Raw genomic sequence first — 25127 nt, forward strand, 5'->3', positions numbered from 1 at the left:
TAAAAAGGACCACAGGACTTTACAAGATTCGGATTGAAAGACCCTCACCTAACCACTGTCTCGGGACCTGAAATTTGGCACTTACTCTTAGAGTCAACTTCATCATTTGATACATTAAATAGCCTCATTATTCTTCACTTGTGAATGGACCTGACTATTCCTTCAGGTAGAATGGTCAAAGTCATCATTACATAAAAATGTGAATTCAATATATTTTTATTTTCTAAGATTCTGTTAACATCAGTAAAAATTGTTGCATACACCACATGTAGCTTTTTTTTACTTTTTCAAACAGCAAAAGTAAAGATGACTGGCAAATGGGAAATAGAGGATACACGGTCCACGTGTAGTTTTCAAAAGCATCTCCTAACTTCATGGTGGATCTAGACAGGAGTGGGTTGTCAAGCAAGCAGTCAGTTGGTCTGCTTAGAGGGTTCGCCCTGTAAGTCTCCATTTTGGTCTCATGGGCATCTAAGCATTTCTGATGTTCACCTCACTTTTGAAAATTAAAATATTTTTAATTTTTACAAACATAACTAAGTATATTATTTAGGGATACTTATATATGTGGCAATACTTTATTTTTAAAGGAAAGGGGTCCTAAACATAAAATTCAAGGTGAAGGTTACCTCCCAGAAGGAAGGCAGTAGAATTCACTAAGGAAAACCACTGTGGTCTTGGCGATGCTCTCACCCCTAAACTCAGTGATGTGTGTTCATTTTATTACTAGCAATGTACCAACTATGGTGCGTGTCTTTATAAGCATAAAATGTTACATAATGAAAATGTAAACAAATCATCCAAAAATGTTGTTATGCTGCCAAATAAATCCATAGAATGCCAATTCAGATACACCCCAGAGTTATGAAAATTCATGTTGGAACACTAGTTATGTGGGGGATTAAAGAAGGCTTATGCCTTGAAATATTTTTCTAACTGAGTTGAAAACAGGGAAGACTTCACTCTGCCAGAGAAGTCACACAAAGGACACAGGCCCTTCTGTTGCTTGGTTGGTCATGAATGTAAAAGTGACAATCTTGGTTTTTTTCCAAAACTAATTCTGACCAACTTTTCCCAGAGAAACTATAAGCTTTTCAGATATGCCACAAGAGTTTCAAAATGGAATGTTTTCTTAAATACTATTCCAACTATGTATTAGTGGGGAATAAATGGCCATAAATAGCAGAAAGGAGTTGACAGACAAAATGAAATAAAGAATCTGCTAGAATTTTTTTTTTTAATTTTTGATTTTAAAAAGCTAAGTTTAGGAGAATAATCAGAAAATAATAAAGACTTGAAGAGGTTGAAGAGGCACTTTCTCAGAATATTTAAATATCTTAAGATATGGGTATAAGCAAGAGAGTTCAATCCAGATTGAGCAGGGGGAGGGTATAGCTCACGTGGTAGAGCGCATGCTTAACATGCATGAGGTCCTGGGTTCGATCCCCAGTACCTCCTCCAAGATTAAATAAATAAAGTTAATTACCTCCCCCCAACAGCAACAAAACACACACACACACAAATCCAGATTGAGCCGTAATAGGTAAATATCACCTTTATGAATGACCATGCCCTGCAAGTGCTGACTCACTGGTGATGGTGGCCAACCAGGCTTTTCTCAGACTCTGGTGATGAAACAGAAGTAATCTTCATCAGTGCAGCAGGTTATGTGAACACGGAAACACTAGCTAATGAAAGGGAAGATGTAACCAACATCCTGGTGGTCTTTCGTTGCCTACTCTGAACAGGTCAGTCAACTTTTGGAAATTTTGCATTCATTTCTGAGTGCTACATCTTAAAAGAGATGTTGAAGAAAACAAGCAGGATAATGAGCTGCCTTGAGTATGAGCTGCCTTGAGTTAACCTCATAAATGGAATAGTGGATATTGAAACCAAAGACGAGAAGACATGGCAGGGAAAGGAAGACCAAAGGTCAGTGCTGTGTACAGTTACTGCAGAAACTCTCATGTGAGCCAGAAATTAATTCGATTTGTGCATCTTTGTTTTTGAAGGCTAGGGACACGGCCAAAGAAGAGAAGAATTATCTAACGTGTATCTTCCCTAGAGATAATTAAACTGAGGCAAAACACTGTAAAGGAGACAAATATTTGATGTGAGGTTACATCTGATTAATTTTTAAGTTTACTTCCTAATCTAAAGACCTGGTGTATGTGATTATAAATTTATGTATTTTTCCCCAATTAACACAATTTTTTAAAGATTTTTAAAAGTGTACTAGCTCAACAAAATTTTAACTTAAACCATAACATAAAGGCAGAGTGAAAACCAGATTCAAGAGAGTCTAGAGGAGCTGAGAAAAACATGAAAAAAACAAACAAACAAACAAAAAAATTCAAATATGGTGACCTGGACAACCTTAGCTTTCCCCTCGGCTTGAAACTTTAGACAGCCCTCTCCCTGACTCTAGACCCCACCTTCCCTTTTCCTAGAGCATTTACTTTAGAAAACTTGTAATAAATTCTTTCTCTACCCATTTGAGATGTAAATCTTATCCCAATTCTTGACAGCTTTACCACTTCAGAATGCCTTTCTCAAGGACCTGGGAGTCATCATTGGGAAAGAACCCTGATTGATCTCCCAGTCTCTGTGGGAGGGAAGGAGACTGACTCAGAAAGGAAACCAATTAGCAAACACAGATGGTATAATCACAGAGGAGAACATTTACAAACTCAGGAATAACTCAGTATCACAACACATCCCATTCCTCAGTCTCTTCTCCCCTAACATTCCTCCAGTACTTTTCCACTAGGTCACCCCAGCACTTAAAAACACTCCTGCCTTTTGTTTCAGTAGAAATTAATTCAGACTGAGGTCTCTCTCCCAATTGCAATAGCCTCAAATAAAATCTCCCTGGCCTGTTTAACTCCCTTCAGTATCAGTTTTGCTTTGACAGTGGCAACCAACATGAGACCCAAGAGTAGGAAGCCAGGAAAGGAACCAGGGGCTATCAGGTATCGTGGCTGTCCAATAAACATCCCCAGATCCTATCAGCTCCTTGTGATAGCGAAGAATATAGTCTTTATAGTCAACTAGTGCCTAAGGTATGACCACAGATGATTTGAATGCGGCAGAAAATTAACAGTGGCTTGAGATCCTATGAAGTTCTCCAAGAGAATCACACATTTCTAATGATCAGTGTTAGAAAGAAAAGACCCAAGATGCATATGTAAAATTCCAACAACAGTAAGAATAAAGCACAAAAACTTTTGCCATGGCTAATACGGGGGCAGGAGCCAATTTCAAAGCATAAGCAGGAGCAGAGCTTTGGAGTAGGTGATGCAGGGTGTAAGTAAGTGGTGGAAAGATGGTAGAGGCTGCATCTTCTCATCTCTTTATTAGGATACGATCACCAAGGGGTGTGTTTCCTCTCTTCTTCTCCGTGTAGATAGACAGATACGTAGACACATAGATAGTTACATAGATAGATAGATAGATAGATAGATAGATAGATAGATAGATAGATAGATAGATAGATAGATACACACATATATACATATATACATAGACAGACACATAGATACATACATACGTAAACAGGTAGATACGTAGACAGACAAATACATAGATATATAGATACATACATGGACAGATACATACATACATACATAGTTACATAGATATATATGTGTATATGAATTTATATGTGTGTGTGTGTGTGTGTGTGTGTGTGTGTGTGTGTGTGTGTGTGTGTGTGTGTGTATAGATATACTGGTAAAGAGCAGAGCCCATATTTGGCACATTGGTCAGTCACTCCACCCCTTAGAAAAGCACACATCTCTACAGCAGGGCCCACCACAGGTCACAGAAGGAGCCCAGGCCTGGTCCGGCTTCCAGGTGGACACCCTGACACCCAGCTCGCTGGCCAGCTCCAGCCGCACCAGCATGAACTTGAGAGTCAGGTGGAAGATGGGATGCCTCCCACCATAGTTTTTCTTGTGCTCAGAGAAGGCCTTCACATTCTGGCTGTCCCACATGAGATATATATACTCGTCATGGAGAAAGAGAGCTGGAGGAAGCAGGGCGGTCAGCCATCTGTTTTAATGATATAAAAGTAACAACAACAACAAGAAGCAGTAACAGTGCCGTGCCAAGTGTTCTGCATACCTTACATCCCTGAGTCCGTCTTACAATCCAATGAGGAAGGTTACTGTCCTTATTCCCCCGTCTCTCAGAGAAGCAGCCACAGATGGTGAAGCTGACGTCGAAACTCACTCTGATTCCAGAACCCTATTCTTACTCATTAATCCAGTGGTCCTCAGTTTCAGCTAGACATTAAAATCACCTGGAGTGCTGTTTAGAATGTCACTATCTGGGTCCCACCCCCAGAGATTCAGGTTTAATTGGTTTGGAGTGAGGCCTCAACATTAGTATAAGAACATTTTTAAGGAAATCCTCCTCAAGGTGACCACAATGCTGTGAACTCTGGCAGGAAACTATTCAGTTTCTCCCTCTATCATTTCTGTGGTAGAAATAAGAGCGTAAATCAATGCCAGTAGAGACAAATCTGGCTTTGCCCCATGTCCTCACCTCTAACTCACCTCAGCGGGTAAAACCCTGGCTCCCACACTCACTGTCCACTCATTCTGCACTCACTAAAGTCATATGTTAACTTCCACCTGACAAATCCACAGTCCCTTTGATACTCCATCTCCCTGCATCATTGACATTGTGATTAGCGCATCCTGCTTGAAACCAGAAGTCTCCCCCACTTTGTAAAGCGTACTCTTTAACTGTCCTGGAGCTCCCAACAGGTTGTCTCCCATGATTCATCTCTCTAACTTCGGTGTTTCCCAGGGTTCCGTCTTTACCCTCTCATTCAACACCTTTGCATTTCTTCAAAGTTTTCTCCCCTTCTTCCATATTATCAACCACCCCCTAAGAAAAACAGACTCTTCATTCCTGCCTCCAGCCTAGTCTCTCTCCTGGGTCTCAGTTCCATACAGATAAGCACGCTTTCCTGATGTCTCCACCTGCTTCGTTGCAGAGTGAGGATGCTGAACTTTGTGGGGGTCACAGTCCAGGAGCCCAGGGTCCCTCGTGTTTTGCAGGGCCAGCTCTCTGTGCTGTGAAGGGGCTGGGTGCGTGCTCACACCTCAGGTCCCTAGTGCAGGGAACCCCATCATGCCCTTCGAACAGAAGGGCATCGTGTACCTTAGATTCAGACGGCGTTGTGCTGCTGATAACAAAGCTTACCAAGAGTAACATTCTAGATTTAGAATGCTAAAGAATGCTAAGATTTTAGATTTAGAATGCTTTAGGATGCTAAGGGCACCAAAATCAGGAGAAGCGTATCCTATTGGGTGTTTGCCTATTTCCAGGTCCTTCTACATAATTATTCCACCAGCACCCAAGCCAATGGAGACACCGCTCAGACTCATGGCTGATGTGCTGTTTCTCAAATTTCTTTACTCTGACTCTTTGTACAGCTACCCAGAACAAGTATATTCAAGTTTTCATCCTTTTTTGTTAACCTCAATTATTTAAGTCAAGAATATAATTTGTTCCCCAGTTACTTCATCATAGATAGTTGATGTGTTTTTCTGTTTTCCCCTCATTTCTGAGATCACATTTTTTAAAACACGCTGCCTCAATAAAGACAAATTGTTAGTTACATATCTCACTTGTTGAAAAAATAATGTTCGTTCATTTTACCCTGGAAGGTAATCTTATTTGAAAGAAATCACTTTATTATTGGTTATTTTTAAATTGTATAGCATTACTCTTGACAGTCATGACACTGGCAATAACAGTGATAACAGATAACAGATAAATATAATAATATTGTCTTTAATGAAACTTCTTTCTGATTTATGATGGCTATGACTACAGTGTCCATATTAAATTTTTATCTCTAATAGATCAGAAGAGTATGATAACATCCCATCCTTTATCTTACAAGGGCTATGAATGAGTAATAACTTAAAGTTACAAACATTAAGCACCCAATTCAATAAGCAAAGTCCAAATTTATGTGAGTTAGGAGCCCAGAGGTGTTTGCTCCATGTTAAGTGATAATTATCTGGGCAGATGCTCCATTTCATTTACAATAAGGAGCAAGTGCTATAAAGACAAAAATCTAATTAGGAGGTTTGCAAATGTGGTCGTTCCAACCCTGAATATATTAGCCTTGTCATATTAAAATAATCTCCCCTGTGTTAAATCTTTAAATCAATTTCAATTTCATAATTTCCTTTTGCCTACAAGTTGATATGCATAATGTGCCTACTAGACCCAGAAGCATCCAGTGGACTCTCCCTTTTTGCTTCATGAGTTTAATATTAAAAAAATCATTTTCTCTCTGCTCTGAGGAAGACATGCTAAAACTTGCCTATAAACCCAGAGATTGCCAAGATATTTTCATTTTTCATTTCCCGCTTCAAGCATCGCTCGAAACTGAAAACTTTAGATAAGATAGTTGAGAGTCTAATGTTCATAGGAAAATTTGAATCAAGAGTTTGGAATCTATTGCCTTTTTCAATACTGATCTTTTTGTAGATAATTAATAGGGAGACAAAGTCAAGTAGTTTTCCTGAATAACCTTTAGGGATGTTCTTCTTGATATTCAATTAGGTATGAAATAGGTGAATTAATGAGGGATTTTACTTTCCTTCCAACATGGAAACACAGTCTACTCTGTAAAATAAAAAGCCTCATGAGAAATGTAATGACTGATGTATTTCTGAGTAATAGTTTCAGGAAGGACCAGGAAATCACCTATCATAGATTAGCTTTGGCCAATCGCGGGAGTCAGATAGCCCACCTGACCTCCTGTGACCCACAGGCATTGGCACCGACCACCAGGGAGTCAGCCACTTTTTTGCCTGCAGTTGTGGACCACAGAAATGCAGATCAAGACAGAAATGCCTTTGGCTGCCAGCACAACTTCTTTGTTATCTAGTAGGTGTACTCAGCCACCATCGACCACCATCTCACATCTCCCCAGCAGCGCAATCTGTAATTATTGACAGTGGAGGATTCCTAGTTTGCTATAGACTCCAAAAATTAAAAGCTGGAGAAAATAACTTAATTAGTGGGACCCTCAGGGTGGAGACCAGGAGTATCGGTTTCTACTCATTTAGGTTAGGACTGTGTAGTCACCTGCCAAGAAAATGGGATGTCAGAAGACTAGCCTACGGTTCTAACCAAAAGGAGAGACCTGCTCCTGGATTGTGAAACTGAATTTCAGGGATTGCTAACGTCATAGTTTTCACTGAGGGAAGAGAGGTATTTGATGGTGCCAGCAATTTGAAAAATGCCAGCCAATAAAGGGGAGGGGATACCTCTGGTAGAGTGTGTGCTTAGCACGCACGAGGTCCTGAGTTCAATCCCCAGTACCTCCATTAAAACAAACAAATAAATAAATAAACCTCGTTACCCTCCCCCCAAATAAATAAAATAATAAAAATTTAAAATGAAAAATACACTTTTTTTAAAAAAGAAAGATACCAGCCAGGTAAGCACTGTGAACTCAGTCTCTGTAGATCCCTTCCCTGCTGAGTCCCCACCCTGAGCGCTTCCTGCTGGAAGGTACGAACCAGATGGGTCTGGCTGCTTGCTGTTCTTTTCAGCACATCTCTTGTGTGATGGAGATCTTGCAACGCAGTGGGAGGAACAAACTTTGGAATCAGCCAGCATGGATATGAATCCCTTTTATAGTACGGACTAACCAAGTGCCCTCAGGAAGTTTAAGTAACTTTTCCAATCTTAGTTTTTCCGGCTATAAAATGGAAATAAGAATACCTAACTGTAAGAGCTGTTGACAGAATTAATTGATAATCACGTGCAAAGGAATTAGCACTGTGTTTACACATAATAAATACTCAAAGGGCAGCTAGGCTGCCAGCTTCTGTCTGTTCTTTGTTGATTTTTGTACTTATCAGAAAGTAGTAGAGTTAGGAGAGAAGAAATGGGTCTTTCTAATTAACATCCTAAGTTGTAGCTCCCTTTATCCAAGTGCCAAGCATCTTCCTTAATTTTCTAATAACCATATTAAAGGTTACTTCTAATAACCAATTACACAGTCTTATAAATTCTCAGATTTGTGTGCCTTAATTGTTTCTCGTTTCCTTCCGATATATTTTCTGTGGAATAAATTCAGTGGTCAAGGGTGAACTCTGATTTCACCTCGTCTGTAAACATTTTTCTGCCTCTTTCAGAAGAATTACTAGCTTCCTCCCCAGTATCCCCACACAAAGCACACTATTTGCTTGACTGCCTTTGGTTAGTCGTCTCTGAAGCTCTCTCCCTTGATAGCATGGAAGATTCTTGCGGGCAAAGACCGTGGCTTGCTTGTCCATATTGAACTCAAGAATGAAAAACAGCTTTTAAATACACGCTTTGGGAAAACAAATACTGAGAGTCATGCTGGCCAGCGATGTCATTTGGCATTTGAAGAGCCACTGGGGATGGAAAAGCACAGTCAGACCTTCTGTTCGACTTTCGGTAGTGGATGCCGCAGTGAGACGTGACCAAGCGTTTGCCCCCCGCCCCCAAGAGTGTCATATTTTGAAGCAGCAGCTTTTGGGTACTGTTTTAGGACTCACATCCGTTCCTCGGATTTTGCTGTTCACAGACGATGCACAGCAGAGTGTAAAAATCAGTAAATGGCCTTTTAATCCTTTGTGTTCTTTCTTCTTTCTCCTAAAAGATAAGAGAAAGTTATCTTTTGTCTTTAAAGTTCATTAACTACTCAAGACTTCACCAATCATGATAATGTGGTTTTTGTTCCTCTTCTACAACTCTCAAGACACAGATAAAATTAATACAAAATTCAGTTTATATTCCGAGAATATCAGAAAGATGAAAACTGCATAAATCATGATAACCACAGTCATGTGAGGTCAGTGCCTTTAGTGAGAACAATTCGAGTATTAAGTCACACTTGCTGGGTTTGTAAAAATATAACAAACTTTAATTCTCTTTTGTAAACTTGTTTTTAATAAATTACTGGTGATCTGGCCACTTAATCTAATAAACACTTTGTTTACATAAATGGGGTGGGGGGCATGTTGAGAAAATAAAATCCAATTAAGCAAATCAAACAACTAATTCAAGAAAGGTGTATGTCGTCTCTTTAGGTTTAAAAGGAAATGGATCACTCTACTCTCAAATGCAGCTTCTTACCAGTACAAAAACAATACTGTCATACTAATAGAACAAGTAAATAGCTGAAAAAGAAGTTAGGGGAGCCATTGATTTCTCCATTTTATCCAACTACAACTTTCATACAAAAATCATATTCCAAATTAAAATAAAAACTCATTTTGATTTTTTACCAAAATACATCCTACTATTATGTAACACAGGTGGGGCAAAATGTATCATGCATCATCCTGAAGGTGACTGACTTTCAAGTAGATGATTTTTGGGGGAAAAATTTTAATGGAAACAAAATTTCTGAAAACTACCATAAATTTTACTATATTTAGAAAGACCTAACCAAGCCTTATGGTAAAAAGAGATAAAATTTTTAATTTCCATTTAACTCCATTCCATAGGTGGAGCTGCTAAAAGATGGAGTTTAAAAACTAACTTCACTTTGTTTTTTAAAATATTCTAGTTGTTGAAACCTTTAAACTGGAAATTGATACCCACTTCAGAGAAAATATCCTCACTTGCAATTCCTCAACCTGTGATTTCTTTCCGATTTATTAAGGGAAATTACATGTTTATCAGTCTAGTTTTTCTTCTTGGAAACAAAGACTGACTTTGGAAAATTTAAATAGCGCAATAAATTCTAAGTATTTCCATGGTGTCTAAAATTCAGCCATGAAGAAATATTCCAAACTAGCTTACAACATAATGCTTTCAACAACATTTCAAAAGCATAGCATTATATACACAACATTGTAAACTGACTATACTTCAATAAAAATATATGCATACAGAAAAACAGAGAAAAAGCATAGCATTATAGTAAAAGTGCTATTTGACAACTTAAAAAATCTTTAAGACAACAAGAAAAATGAATAGAAAACAGTAACAAATATGGTAAACATTAATCCAACTGTATCAATAATCACTTCAAATGTCAATGGTCTAAATATATCAACCAAAAGGCAGACATTGCCAGAGTGGATAAAAAAATAAAACTCACCTGTACGTTGTCCACAAGGAACCAAGTTTAAGTATAAAGACACGTATAGATTAAAAGGAAAGAGTTGGAAAAAGAAACACCATGCTAACAGTAATCAAAAGAAAGTGAGAAGAGCTATGTTAATTTCAGACAAGGGAAATTATCAAGTATGAAGAAAACGTTACATAATGATAAAGGGTGAATACTTCAAGAAAACCTAATAACCCTTTGTTAGGTTTACAACCCAGCATTGACAACTGTATGTAACAACAAAGCATCAAAATACATGAAGCAAAACTGCAAGGGGATAGATGAATCCACTATTATAGTTGGAGAATTTAACACTCTGAAACTGATGGATTCAGCCACCGTAAAATCAGAAATGACATAGTTAACTCAACAGCACTGTTAAACAACTAGATATTATTGACATCTATAGGCTACTTCATCTAATAACAGCAGATTAAACATTCTTCTCAAATTCACATAGAACATTCATCAAGATAGACCATATTCTGGGCCATAAATCACACCTTAGCAAATTTGAAAGAATAGAAATCTTACAATGTTCTGCTTTCCAACCACAATAGACTTAAGCTAGACATCAATAACAGAAAGACAGCTGGAAAATCCCCAAATACTTACAGATATAAAAACACACTTTTAAATAACACATGGTTCAAAGAAGAAATATCAAGAGAAATTTTTAAATATCTTGAACAAAGTGAAAACTAAAACACAAATTATCAAAATCTCTGAGATCCAGTAAAAGCACTGTTTAGCAGGAAATGTGTAGCATTGAATACATGTGTTAGAAAAAAAAATCTAAAATCAATAATCTAAGCTTCCTCAATAGGAAAGTAGAAAAAGAAGAACAACTTAAATCCAAAATAAGCAATAAATAAAGAAATAAATAAAAATTAGAGCAGAATTCAATGAAATTAAAAACAAGAAATCTATACATAAAATGGATAACAAAAAAGCTAGTTCTTTGGAAAGATTGATAAAATTGATAAGCCTATAGCCAGACTGAGAAAAAAAGAAGACACAAATCACTTATATCAGAAATGAAAGAGGGGACAACAGTACAGATACCCTGGTCTTTAAGAAGATAATAAAAAGATACTATGAACAACTCTACTTCCACAGATTTTTATAACCTAGATGCAATAGAACAATTCTTAATGGCATGATCTGCTAAAACACAAGAAATAGACAATCTGAAGATACTTATTAAAGAATTTAGATCAATAATTAATAATCTCCTGAAAGAGAAAGCACCAGGCTAAAAAGGATTCAATTCTACTGCTGAATTCTATCAAACATTTCAGGAAGAAATCATACAATTTCTACAATCTCTTCCAGACAATAGAAGCAGAGAAGTATGCCCTAACTCACTCCATAAAACCAGCATTACTCTAATACCATGACTAGACAATAAGATTACAAGAAAAGGAAACTACAGACCCACCTCTCACATGAACCTAGATGTAAAAATCTTCATCAAAATATTAGGAGATCAAATCCAACAAAGTATAAAAAAATTATACACCACAACCAAGTGGCATTTATTCCATGTATGAAGGTTGGTCCAACATTCAAAAATCGAGTAATGTAACATGTAACATTGACTGGCTAAAGGAGAAAAATTACACAGTCATATTAATGGATGCAGAAAAAAAAATTTGACCAAATCCAACACCACTCATGATAAAAACTCTGAGAAAATTAGGACTAGAGAAACTTCTTCAAGTTGATTTTAAAAATCTACAAAAAAACCTATAGCTAACATCATACTTAATGGTGAGAAACTCGAAGTTTCCCCACTAAGTTCAGGAACACAGTAAAGATATCCCCTCTCATCACTGCTTTTCAACATCATGCTGGAAGTCCTACCTAATGTAGGGGGGAAAGAAAAGGAAATAAAAAAGTATAGAGATGGGAGGGAAGACGTAAAACTGGTGGGGTTTTTTGTTTGTTTGTTTGCATACAGTATAACCATCCATGTAGAAAATCTGAAAAAATCAGCAACAAAAACAAAACCCTGGAACTAGTAAGTAATTATAGTAAGATTGAAGGATACAAAGTTAATATACAGAATTCAATCACTTTCCTATATACCAGCAATGAAAAAGTAGAATTTGAAGCTGAGAACACATTACCATTTACATTAACCCTCAAAAGAATACCCAGCTGTGTTTCTGACAAAATATGTAGAAGATCTATATGACGCAAACTACAAAGCTCACATGAAAGATATCCAGGAAGAACTAAATAAATGGAGAGAGACTCCACTTTCACAGATAGAAAGCCAATATTGTCAAGATGTCAGTTCTTACCAACATGATATATAGATTTACCGGAATCCCCATCAAAATTCCAGCAAGTTATTTTGTGGATATTGACAAACTGATTCTGAAGTTTATATGGAGAGGCAAAAGACGAACAATAGCCAACGCAATACTGAAAGAGAACAGTCAGAGAACAGACACTACCCAACGTGAAGACTTACTCTAATGCTGCAATAATCAGGGCAGTGAGGCGTTGGCAAAGTAACAAACAGATCAATGGAGAAGAGTATGAAGCCCAGAAGTAAACCCCCATAAATATAGTCAAGCTGATCTTTGACAAAGGAAAAAAGGCAATGCAATGGAGTGAAGACAGTCTTTTCAACAAATGGTGTTGAAACAGCTGGACATCCACATGCAAAAAAAAAAAAAAAAAAAAAAAGAAAAGAAAGAGACCTTATATCTTTCACAAAAATTAACTCAAAATCAATAGTAAATCTAAATGTAAAATCTAAATATAAAATGTAAAACCTTTAAAATCTTAGAAGATAAAATAGAAGAAAATCTAGGTGACCGTCATACGGTGTTGAGTTTTTAGACATAACAGCAAAGGCACAATCTGTGAGAGAAAGAATTAAGTGTTTTCATTAAAATTCAAATCAAATAAAAAACAAGACATCCATCAGTTGATGACTGGATAAATAAACCCTGGTACATCTAGACAATGGAATATTACTTAGCATTAAAAGGAAATGCGTTATCAAGCCAAGAAAAGACACACAGGAAATTTAAAAGCACATATTTAGTGAAAGAAACCAATCTGAAAAGACTACATTCTGTATGAGTCTAACTCTATAACATTCTGGAAAAGACAAAATTATGGAGGCAGCATAAAGATTAGTGATTGCCAGGAGTTATGGGAAAGGGAGGAATGAATTGGTTGAGTATGGAGAAATTTTAGGCAATGGGACAACAATTTCGTATGATGGTGGATACATGTCATTATTCTTCATGTTCCTCTTCCTCTAAATAATGTGAAGACTTTGTTATTCGCGGACCATTGACAACCGTAAAATTGCCCTCTGGAGCTGCATATCTGAAATTTATTTGGTCCCAAAACTATGTTTAAATTATGAGGTATTGACAGAACCCCAGCAGAAGCTCATTAATCTCTGAGTGTTTCATGTACCCTAAATACTGAAAATGTCACCACTGTGGGCTAAAGGTACAAAACCAGAAGATGCAGCATGAGCAGAAGTTCACGGTCAGTCTTCCAGCTCCTGGGGGTTTGTGGCCCCTGCCTCTGCTTCAACACACTCATCAGATGGTTTTTTGACTTCCTAGAACTCTTATTTTTCTTAGATTCTAGAATAATGACAAAAACAACTATATAAGTGTCTTACACTTTTTTTTTTAATTGAAGTGTAGTCAGTTTACAATGTTGTGTCAATTTCTGGTGTACAGCATAACATTTCAGACATATACACATATATTCCTTTTCATATTATTTTTCATGATAGTTACTACAAGAAATTGAATATAGTTTCCCTGCTATACCGTAGAAACTTGTTGTTTATCTATTTTATATATGGTATTTAGTATCTGCAAATCTCTAACTCCTAATTTATCCCTTCAGCCCCACCCTCCCTGATAACCATAAGTTGTTTTCTATGTCTGTCAATCTGTTTCTGTTTTGTAAATAAGTTTGTGTCTCTTTTTCTTTTTAGATTCCACATATGAATAATATCATATGGTATTTTTCTTTCTCTTTCTGGCTTACTTCACTTAGAATGACAGTCTCTAGGTGCAACCATGTTGCTGCAAATGGCATTATTAAATGTCTGTCGACAGATGACTGTATAAAGAAGTTGTGGTATATATATTTATACAATGGAATACTACTCAGCCATAAGCTGTTTTGTAACATTAAAATAAATGCATCTAATGCCAGTTAGTTCCAGGATGAAAGTCTGCAGTACCAGGACCAAGCCCACCCACCAGCAGGCCAGCATCAGCCCCGGGAACACCTGGGCCCCAGCCATGCTCACCACTGGGGCAACACCAGCTCTGGGACACCCCAGACTGGGCAGCCAGCCATATCGGGAACTGGCCCAACCCCCAGGAGGCTGACACTAGATTCAGGGTCCCTGGCCCCACAGCTACCTACTCCAGAACCTGGCTCTACTCTCCAGTGGGCTAGCACTAATCCTGAGACCCCCGGCACCCCCTTGCACCCACAGCCAGCAGCTCATGACCCAGCCTCGCCAACCAGTGGCGGGCAGCCTCCACACAAGATAGGGCCTGTCCACCAGCTGGACCAGAGGCCAGCCACACCTCCCAGACCACCCACAGTAGTCAGCCCACCACAGCAGAAGGACCCGTGCAGCCCGCATGGGGGGTGTCCCTGGAGCACGTAGCTCTGGCAACCAGAAGGACGTACGCTACTGGGGTGTGCAGGACGTCTCCTACAAAAGGCCACTTCCTCAAGGTTGGGAAATGAAACCAACATATCAGATACGTAGAAATATAAAGAGAAAATTTGGCAAAAATGAAGCGACGAGAAATAGGCGCAAAAATGAAGGAACACAACAAAATCCCTGAGGAAGAATTAAGTGCAGTGAAGATAAACAGTCTACCCAGTAATGACTTCAAGGTAATGATTGTAAAGATGTTCAAAGAACTCTCAAGAGAGGAATGGATTCACAGAGTTCGAATTTTTTTTTTTTTTACAGAGTTAGAAAATATAAAGAACAATCAAACAGAGATGAAGAATACAAAATTGAGTGGAGGAATAAATTGGGAGTTTGGGATTAGCAGATACAAGGTATTATATATAAAATAGATAAACAACAAGGTCCTACTGTAGAGCACAGGGAACTACATTCAATATCTTGTTGTGGACTATAATGCAAAAGAATATGAAAAGGAATATATATATATATAATCGAAATGAAAAATACACTAGAAGGGGGGAAATTGAATAAAGGCAGTCAAAAGGTGCAAACTTCCAGTTATAAGATAAATAAGTCCTAAGTATGTAATGTGTAACATGATACAATATAAGTAACACTGCTATACTTGATTTATGAAAGTTGTTAAGAGAGTAAATCCTAAGAGTTATCACAAGGAAAATTTCTTCTATTTAATTTTGTGTCTGTAGGAGATAATGGATGTTCATTAAACTTATTGTAATAATCATTTCATGATGTATGTAAGTCAAATCGTCATGCCGTATCCATTAAGACGGATACAGTGCTGTATAGCTTAATTAAACAGGAAGAAAAAAAAATGGATACCTAGTGTCTGGAAGGCCCCGTGTCTTGGGATGTACCAAGAAAAAAAATACATCCAAAAGGAAAGGTATTGTTGATCTTTTTGCATAGAACACATTAGCATCCTGAGAAACACTAGTGTTCTATGGAACAGAATTTGGAGAATTCTGCACTAGATGATTAAAGCCTTCAGAACAAAGAAGAAATATTCGATTGAAAGGCCTTAAGTGAACAAAGACTATCTTCTTTCATCCTGGCAAACATCGACAGGAAGGTCTACAGGGGAGATTGCTACGACATAGCATCATTCCTTCTCGTAAGAGCCACTGCTGGGAACAGGACATAGTATGTTCCTTCAAAAGCCTCCTTCCCTTCAAAAGTCTCCTAATAAACACTATGCATGCTAAGCATGTTAGGGCTGGCAGAAATTATCACGGCCTGTTCTTAAAGACGGAGAAACTGCAAGAAATGGCAGGTATTAAATTCCATGTGCGCTGTAGTTTGATGAATGGTGATCTCAGGGAACTAAGCCTGATCCGCCGATGGCTTCCCCCCTCCCTCCGTACAGCCATCCTGGAGGGAGTATTTTCTGCATAAAGAGATGAGCCAACAGCAACTTCACATCTCTCCTTTACAGAAGGTGTCATCTTTATTTTCACTGGTATTATACGTAAAATTAATTTGATTAAAAATTTCAATTAGGTGAGATCAAAAAAACAAAACAAAACAAAACAAAACCACACAAAAAGCTTTCATGACGGTTAGTTTTAGAAGCTATGGATGACAGAGGCCAAAAGGAATAACAAAGAGCACGGTGACCAGAGATCATTCACAGAGACAGACGATCACTGCCGGAGGCAGGCTCACCAAAGCCTCCAGCTTTGTATGTCCATATGCCTCAACAGGTTGATTTACTTTATTTTAATAAAGTTTCAATTACTGAAAGAGGAGGATCAAAAAACTATTTTCCCATTGTATGATAAATACATTTCAAAACTCATTGCATCTTATGATTTTGATATAAATATGCACTAAAGATGCAAAAAAAAGTTTATCTGAAAGTTACTTGTGGACAGAGAATGATGTAAATTTGCACTGTGGATTTGCAAAAGAAATGAGTCTGTAACAGGTTATTTTAAAAAGCAAAACACTGACTCAGAAATCTGCTTGGTTTTTATTTTCTGTGGAAGACATTAGCCTTGTTCAGTTTTTATCTGTGGTTTAGTTGTGGATTATTCGGTATCTAACGATATCGAAACTTAATCCAATTCCGCAACAAATATCTGTGTGCTAAAGAAAAGCACGAGGCAGAGGATAAGGTCATCGCTATGACAAGGGATTCTGCAGCATCACTTTAGTGGGAATACAGAGAAGGAAGGAACAAAATGAAAGCATAAACAGCAGACTGGGGAGATGACCAGGTATTTGCTTCACCATCTATATTTCTTGGCATGTAAAAATTACACAGCTTGGATCTTATGTTTACAAAGGTAGAACAAAGGAATGGGTTTATCTGGCAATTAAAAGAATATGAAAAGGAATATATTTTTGTATATGTATGACTGAAGCATGATGCTGCGCACCAGAAATTAACACACTGTAAACTGACTGTACTTTAATGGAAAAAAAGTGATGGCGACAACTCATATTTCAGAAAGGATCACAGTACTGAAATCGTTCAAGAGTTTCAATTAGGTATCATTTCTATATTGAGTTCGAATACTGTAAGTTCTTCTTCTGAATGGAGAGGACAGGACCATGTGTGGAACTTGCAGTCCTGAAATGTAACCGACCTCAGGAAGGCTGTCTTCAGTTAGCCAATGCATCTCATTTTTCAGGCGATGCTCTGACCCTGAAGAGCGATGTAAGACTTGTTCCTGGCTGCTCTGCTAAATGTTCTTAGTGCCATCTGCTGCACACTCCCGGCTACTGTAGGGGGACCTACTCCACTTAATAGGACTAAGGAATCTAGGAAGTACTGACATGCTGTTTATCGATTTGCAAGCCACGTGTGTAAAGAAAACAGAATAGAACAGCATTCTGACATAGAAAACTTTTTCAAAATGATCTTGGAAATAGTTAACAATAAAGATTAGCTTTGGAATTCTTACACCAAGAACATTTTTTTAATGTATCTTCTTTCCTCTGTTTAAAAAGCCTCCGTGTAATAATTTCATCTAACACTGATCAGTACCATCAGCTGCAGTTCATCTAAAGTGAAGCTGTTATGACCTTTCAATTTGCTCCTTAGAAAAGTGAAGAATCTATTGTATTTGGAAGCAGCAAAAGTAATTTAATGGTGCTAATAATAAAGTATATTGGGAGATATTCATATTGGTTCTTTATTGAATTAAAGGGCTTATTTTTTGAATGAAAAAATAAATAGGATGGCTATAGAAAGACACAAAACAATAGTTGAGCCCATTACGCTGAAGAGTATTTCCAAAGACTCATGTGGATAGATGACTACTTCCTAAGTAGAGAGAGAAGTCTGCTTGTGGTTGGGTTATTTTGTGGAACACAGAAGGCTGCATCCAGCCCTGTGCAGCCCCCACAGGGGGGAGCAAGGTCTGTAATGCTTCTGAAGACTGGTGCATATCATATTACTCACCACACCCCTCTGATATTTTATTTTCATACGTGGGGTGTCTTTTTCTGCAATATAAAATTCATTACTGTAAGATCTGGTGTGAGCTGGGGAGACTGCCAGTTAAGCCCAAGCTCTTGTGACAATTCTGGTTCTAATCTGTCCCCTTCTTGTCTCTCAGAGGATCCTGGACATCCTTCAGTTTCAGGGAAGTCTGCTGCCTAAAGCGACCCCGTTACTTAGTGCTTGCTATTCCAGCCTCCCCCATGAGGGGAGTGTTCTTTGGATCATTTACAAGGGGCCCAGGAAGTAGTAAATTTCAACTGAATTTTCTTTCCCACTTACTGTCAACAGAATGATGAAAAAAAAAATGCTTTGTTGAGATAATGACATAGTTTAATCCCAACAGTGGAGTTTATTACCTAAAATATGTGGGTATAAAATGCCCAGAGAGGATTGCCACAATCTTTGTCTCTTAAACTAACTGCCTTCAACAATTACACCGTAACGATCCCTTGAGCTGGTCTTTCTTTTTATTCCAGAGAATTACGACTTTCTTTCACCCTGTCTAAAGACCATCCTCATCTAGCAAATAATTAATCCAAGAGTCCTATTCCCTGTAGTGTTTTAAGATCACAGCCTCCTAAAAAGTGCATAAGCCATTTCCTCAATACTGGAAACAAAGTAGACTGGATGGTCAGGCAAAAGGTGTTTAATAATGTGTAAGACAAATTACAGTTGCAAAATGATGAGAATATTAGGAGCATTAGAGTAAACAGCTGAAAGGACAGATATGATCAAAGCTCCTGCAAACCAATAACAAATATATCCAAAACGACTTAGACTGTCCGGACTCTTGAAAGAAAAGTGTCAATTATTATTACTAAAAGCCAACAGACGACGGTTGGTTGAAATTTTTTTCAATCACTATGAAAATAAAGTAATATTTTGATTTTCTTCTTTAGTCACTAAGAATTTTAAATGTCATTTGTGTACAATAGAGACAGAAGTTCACGATGTTTAGTGCAAGTCCAAATGTACTTCATCCTCCGAACCCTTGTAACACACACCCTAAGATGATTAGGAAAAGAGCACTTTTTGGTCTAGAATGCCCAGAATATCTGTTCTAAGACCCCCTTACTTAGGATTAGTTAACAAAACCATAAGATGGTGGCTTCTCTCTGTCTGTCCTAAATCTCCCTGTGTCGTGTTTCATCCAGTCTCCTATCAACTCTTCTCCTCCATCCAAATAATCTGACAAACCCATTCTCACTACACCATGGTCCTTGATGAGTTTCCTTTCGTGGGAGAATATACATTGTAAGAAACGACCATGTGGGCAGGGGATATCCGCACGTCCCCTACCTGTGCAGAGTAAAACTGAGCATAGTTGTGTGATGGGCCGGCTCACCTGTTATGGTTGGAAAGTCTGTGCTGCACCAATGATTCATTCAGATCTTAGTATATGACATTATTTAACCCATTAATTGTTCAAGAGACAGTAGGGGTGAAACTGGTGTTTGAACCCAAGTCCACTGGGGCTCCACAAAATATTCCTTTTTCAGAGAACCACACCTACAAATATCAAGAGAGCTATATAAAAACCAGGGTTAGACCCAGGATGTTTCATGGGTCTCTGCCCATAATCTAGCCTATTCTGCTCAGAGACTTAACCAAGAATACAAAGCCAATGTTCAGGCTTCTTTTACACCTTCAGTTTGCTTTTCTTTCTTATTTAAAATTTTTATTGAAGTACAGTTGATTTACAATGCTAGTTTCAGGTATACAGCAAGCTGATTCAGTTATACATAGACATGTATATATATATACACACACATACATATATTTATTTATTTGTTTATTTTCAGATTCTTTTCCATAAGATGTTATTACAAGAAATTGGATCTAATTCTCTGTGCTATACAGTAGGTCCTTGCTGTTTATCTGTTTTACATATAGTAGTGTGTATCTGCTAATCTCCAACCCTTAATTTATCCCTCCCCACTCTTTCCCCTTTGGTAGCCATAGTTTGTTTTCTATGTCCAAGATTCTATTTTTGGTTTGGAAATAGAATTTGTATCTTTTTTTTTAGATTCCACACATAAGTGATACTGTATGATATTTGTCTTTCTCTGTCTGACTTCACTCAATATGATAATCTCTAGGTCCATCCATGTTGTTGCAAATGGCATGATGTCATTCTTTTTTATGGCTGAATAATATTCCAGTGTGTGTGTGTGTGTGTGTGTGTGTGTGTGTGTGTGTGTGTGTGTGTGTGTGTGTGTGTACACCACATCTTCTTTATCCAGTCATCTGTCAATGGACATTAAGATTGTTTCCATGTCTTGGCTATTGTAAATAGTGCTGCTATGAACCTTGGGGTGCATGTATCTTTTTGAAGTAAAGTTCCCTCTAGATATATGCCCAGGAGTGGGATTGCTGGATCATAGGGTAAGTCTATTTTTAGTTTTTTAAGGAACCTCCATACTATCCTCCACAGTGGCTGCACCAAATTACATTCCCACCAACAGTATAGGAGGGTTCCCTGCTCTCCACACCCTAGTTTGCTTTAATTCTTTACAAATATCCCTTTTCAGTTGCCTGCCTTCTACCCTGACATCTTTAACATTTAGTCTAGCTCACAATACACATTATCCTAAAACATTTCCTGTCACCCCATCTAAGCCCCACATTTACACTGGGTTCTGCTTTCTTTCTTGCTCCTCCCTGGTCACCTTCCCTTGTGGACAAACCCACAATCTCCACCACACCAACCCCTCTCCTGTATTTCTTTTCTACCTTTCAGAAGACAGAGTTCTGAAAACAGTCCACAGATGACTGAAGAGATCTAGAAATAAACATAGTAAAATAAATGAGGTGAGTATAAGATAAAATTTGCAGGAATAGGCTGGGATAATAAAAAGGAAAAGAAATCCAGGATTTCCTGTGATGGAAGTTGAAGCTGGACATGTCTAGGTATAGTGGCTCAGCAAATCAAAAAGCCTCTTAAAAACCAACACCAGTATACAGAAACAAACTGCTTCTGAGAGAGCTTTTTCTAGTGTTTTACCAAGCATAAAATGTCCAATATCTATCAGCAGAAATGTGAGAAGACACTCTTAAGGCCCTCTCTGGCTCAGGCTTTGTTCAAAGCCTAGAAGTGAAACCTCAGTTCTGTCTCGTAACAAAAGCATCTCCTCAGCCCTCCCGTGGGGAGCCAGGATGAGACTTAGGCCCTCAGGAGACAGGTGGGTCCCCTACAGCTCCTCTGTGAGTCTGCTCTGGGGTCAACTCTCAGCCCCCCGAAAAACGTTCAAACCATCACATGGCTTGGGTGAGATTTTCTGCATGTTTCTTCTTTTATTCATTGTGCTGAATCTTCCTTTAGGATGTGTAATTGCTTTGACTTCCTTTTTCTGATTGTAAAGTTCACTCTCTCCATTACTGTATAAATTGGGTCAGATTAATTTTCATAGTATAAGAAGTTGTTTAGAAATATTCTTTCTAGAGGCTTTATGTTGCTTATTATCAGAGAAATGCAAATCAAAACTACAATGAGGTATCACCTCACACAAGTCAGAATGGCCGTCCTTACAAAGTCTACAAATAACAAATGCTGGAGAGGGTGTGGGGAAAAGGGAACCCTACTACACTGCTGGTGGGAATGTAGCTTGGTGCCGCCATTATAGAAAACAGTATGGAGATTCCTTAAAAAACTAAACATAGACTTACCCTATGATCTAGCAATCCCACTCCTGGGCATATATCCAGAGAACACTCTAATTTGAAGACACATGCACCCCAGTGTTCACAGCAGCACTATTTACAATGGCCAAGACATGGAAGCAACCTAAGTGTCCATCAACAGATGAATGGATTGCTGTTCACTATTCAACCATAAAAAAGAATGAAATAATGCCATTTTCAGCAACATGGATGGGCCTAGAGATTAACATACTAAGTGAAGTAAGTCAGAGAAACACAAATATCATTGATATCACTTATATGTGGAATCTAAAAATATAATATAAATGAACCTATTTATGAAGCAGAAAGAGACTCACAGACATAGAAAACAAACTTATGGTTACCAGGAGGGAAAGAAGGTAGGGGAGGGATAAATTAGGAGTTTGGGATTAGCAGTTACAAACCACTATGTATAAAACAGATATACAACAAGGTCCTACTCTATAGCACAGGGAACTATATTCAACATCCTGCAATAAATCATAAGGGAAAAGAATGTGAAAAGAATACACACATATATAAAAAACTGATGACTGATTCACTATGCTGTACACCAGAAACTAACACAACACTGTAAATCAAATATACTTCAATAAAAATTCTTTCTGATTTGTTACATAACACTATATAGTCCAATATAACCATTTAAGTTTAGAATTAAAGTTGGCCTTTCAAAATTACTAATTGATGTACCTAAAAAGATAAGGAATGTTTCCCGATGAACATGCTATGAAAGTCGGTATTTCCTTCTTCTATTGGAAAACATAGAAAAGCAACAAAAACCGGAAACTACATTTTTGGTGAAACAAAGGGACAGATAAATTCCAGACTCAAAATGCATGTAAGGCTGCTTTTTTTTTTTTTTTTTTTTTTTTTTTACCAGTAGTGTATGAGCATTCTAGTTCCTCCACATCCTCACCAACACTTGGCATCTTCGTATGGTCAGTCTCTTCAGTTTTAGCCATCTGTGTTTTGTTGTGATCTCAATTTTTATTTTCCTAATGACAAGTGAGGTTGAGCAACTTTTCCTGTGCTTATTTGTCATCGGGATATTTTTGGTGATGTGTCTCTTAAAAGATTCTTCCCATTTTAAAACTGAGCTGTTTTTCTAATATTGTGTTTCCAGAATCCAAATTTTGCCATTCTGGTGGTGAGCACTGGGGGGGTAGCTCATGATTTTTAACCTGTATTTCCTTAATTATGAATGAAGTCAAGCTCTTTTACAAAGATTTATTGTCCTTTTGGATGACTTTTTTAGGGAAGTGCCTATCCATATATTTTGCCCATATTTTTTTTCTATTGGATTTTCTCCCTTTTATTGATTTGTATGAGCTCATTGTATGTTATGGATATGAGTCCTGTTAGCAAATATTTTCTCCCACTCTGGCTTGTCTTTTATCATTTTTATAGTACCTTTTGATGAACAAAATTTGCAATTCTAACATAGTCCTATTGTTTTATCTTTTCCTTTTTGGTTTATGTTCTTTGTGTCTCATTTGAGAAATATTTCCCTTGCCAGATGTCGTGAATATATTATGCAGACAACAACTTTATCATCTATCTGTGAGTGGTATGAGATATAGATTTACTTTTATATTTTCCCATATAATTACTACTACATTACATAGTTAGAAGACATCCCTTCCCACTGCTTAATCCCATGTCCATACATCACTCTGTTCCTAGGCTCTCTCTCCTGTCCCATTGAGTTATTTTTTGGGGAGGAGGTGGCTATCTTAATTATTCCATGTTGTCTTAATGTTACTAAGTCTTGATATCTGATTGAGACATCTGATAACCTGTCATGTTTCACAAACTAACATATTTCCACTGTTTTTGCTTTTTACCCCCTTATGCATCTCAAATCTTTCATTTGGTGTTACTTTTTCTTATGAAATATGTTTATACTTCATTCAGTTTTGTGGGTGTTTAACACACCCAAATTTTGTTTATCTGAAGATGCCTCTTTATTTTATGTTACCTTCACTTCAGAGGATAATTTCCCCAGCTATCTGCATTACAACATTGACGGCATTAGTCTCCTCACTCTTAGCACCCTTGGCTGCTGTTGAGGAGTCAGCTAGCGGTCAAGTTGCTGTGCTCTTTCCTGGAGGTAATATACCTTTTCTTTCTCCTGTTGTTTTTAAGGTTTTCTCGTTGCCATGGGTGTTCTGCATTCTCATTACCATGTGTCAAGAGGTGTGGTTCTTTTTTTTATTCAACTTTTATTGACATAACTGTAGATTCACATGCAGTTGTAAGAAATAATACAGACAGATATCCTTAGACACTTTCCCTAATTCTCCCTAATGTTAAGTTTTGTAAAACCATACTCTAACACTCAGAAAATTAACATTTATACAATTGTCTGATCTCATTCGTATCTCTCCAGTTTTACTTGTGCTTATTTGTGCGTGTGTTTCATTTTATATAATTTTATCACACATGTAAGGTTGTGTTTCCCTTACCCCAGCAAAGATAAAGACTAGTTCCAACACCAAGAGGACCTTTCTTGTTGCCCATCTTCCTCTACAGCCTCCTGGTCTAGAAGGACAAACTACAAAAATCAATTCCTGGGGCAGGAGGCAGGGTACAGCTCAGTGATAGAGCACGTGCTTAGTATGCATGAGGTCCTGGGTTCAATCCCCAGTACCTCCATTTAAATAAATACATAAATTAAAAAGTAATCAATTCCTACCCAAGTTATTTTAAGTCTTTTCTATCTATATTCTATGCTTCTCAGAGTGTCATAAATTTTTCCATCTCTTCTTTTCTTCATGTTGCATTCTGGAAAATTTCTTCTAACCTATCTTCTAGCTCACTAATTTTCTTTTCACCTATTCCTAGTCAGTTGTTCAGTCTTTCCACCGAGTTCTTCACTTGATTTAGAGTTTTAGGATGACAAGTTTGATTTGGTTTTATTCTTTTTAATCCATATCTTTCTTGTAATAATTTCTATTTCTTAAGCCTGTTCTTTTTTAATATTTTTAGTTTGTGAGTTGTCTTATAATTCATGTCTGTTCATTTAAATATCTGAATTCACTATGATCTCTTTCTATTGCCTGCTTTATTCTACTGGTTCTAATTCATGGTATTTTTTTGTGTGTGTCTGTCTGATCATTGTATTTGAAAAAAAA

General features: G+C 37.5%; 1 long non-coding RNA gene and 1 other non-coding gene across 2 annotated transcripts in view; one reads left to right on the forward strand and one right to left on the reverse strand.

Moving 5' to 3' along the window:
* Window positions 1–1384: 1384 nt before the first annotated feature.
* On the forward strand, window positions 1385–1458 carry TRNAV-AAC (transfer RNA valine (anticodon AAC)). The gene has a single exon. It is a non-coding gene; the product is annotated as a tRNA-Val (tRNA).
* A 6017-nt stretch (window positions 1459–7475) lies between these two features.
* The window catches only part of LOC135321507 (uncharacterized), a 39075-nt gene continuing 21423 nt past the window's right edge, over window positions 7476–25127 (reverse strand). Inside the window, exon 3 of the long non-coding RNA XR_010381332.1 lies at window positions 7476–8661. This is a non-coding gene — a long non-coding RNA (uncharacterized LOC135321507). The remainder of the gene's footprint in view (window positions 8662–25127) is intronic.

This window comes from Camelus dromedarius, chromosome 6 (genome assembly GCF_036321535.1).
Source record: "Camelus dromedarius isolate mCamDro1 chromosome 6, mCamDro1.pat, whole genome shotgun sequence".
NCBI classification, from domain to species: Eukaryota; Metazoa; Chordata; class Mammalia; order Artiodactyla; family Camelidae; genus Camelus; species Camelus dromedarius.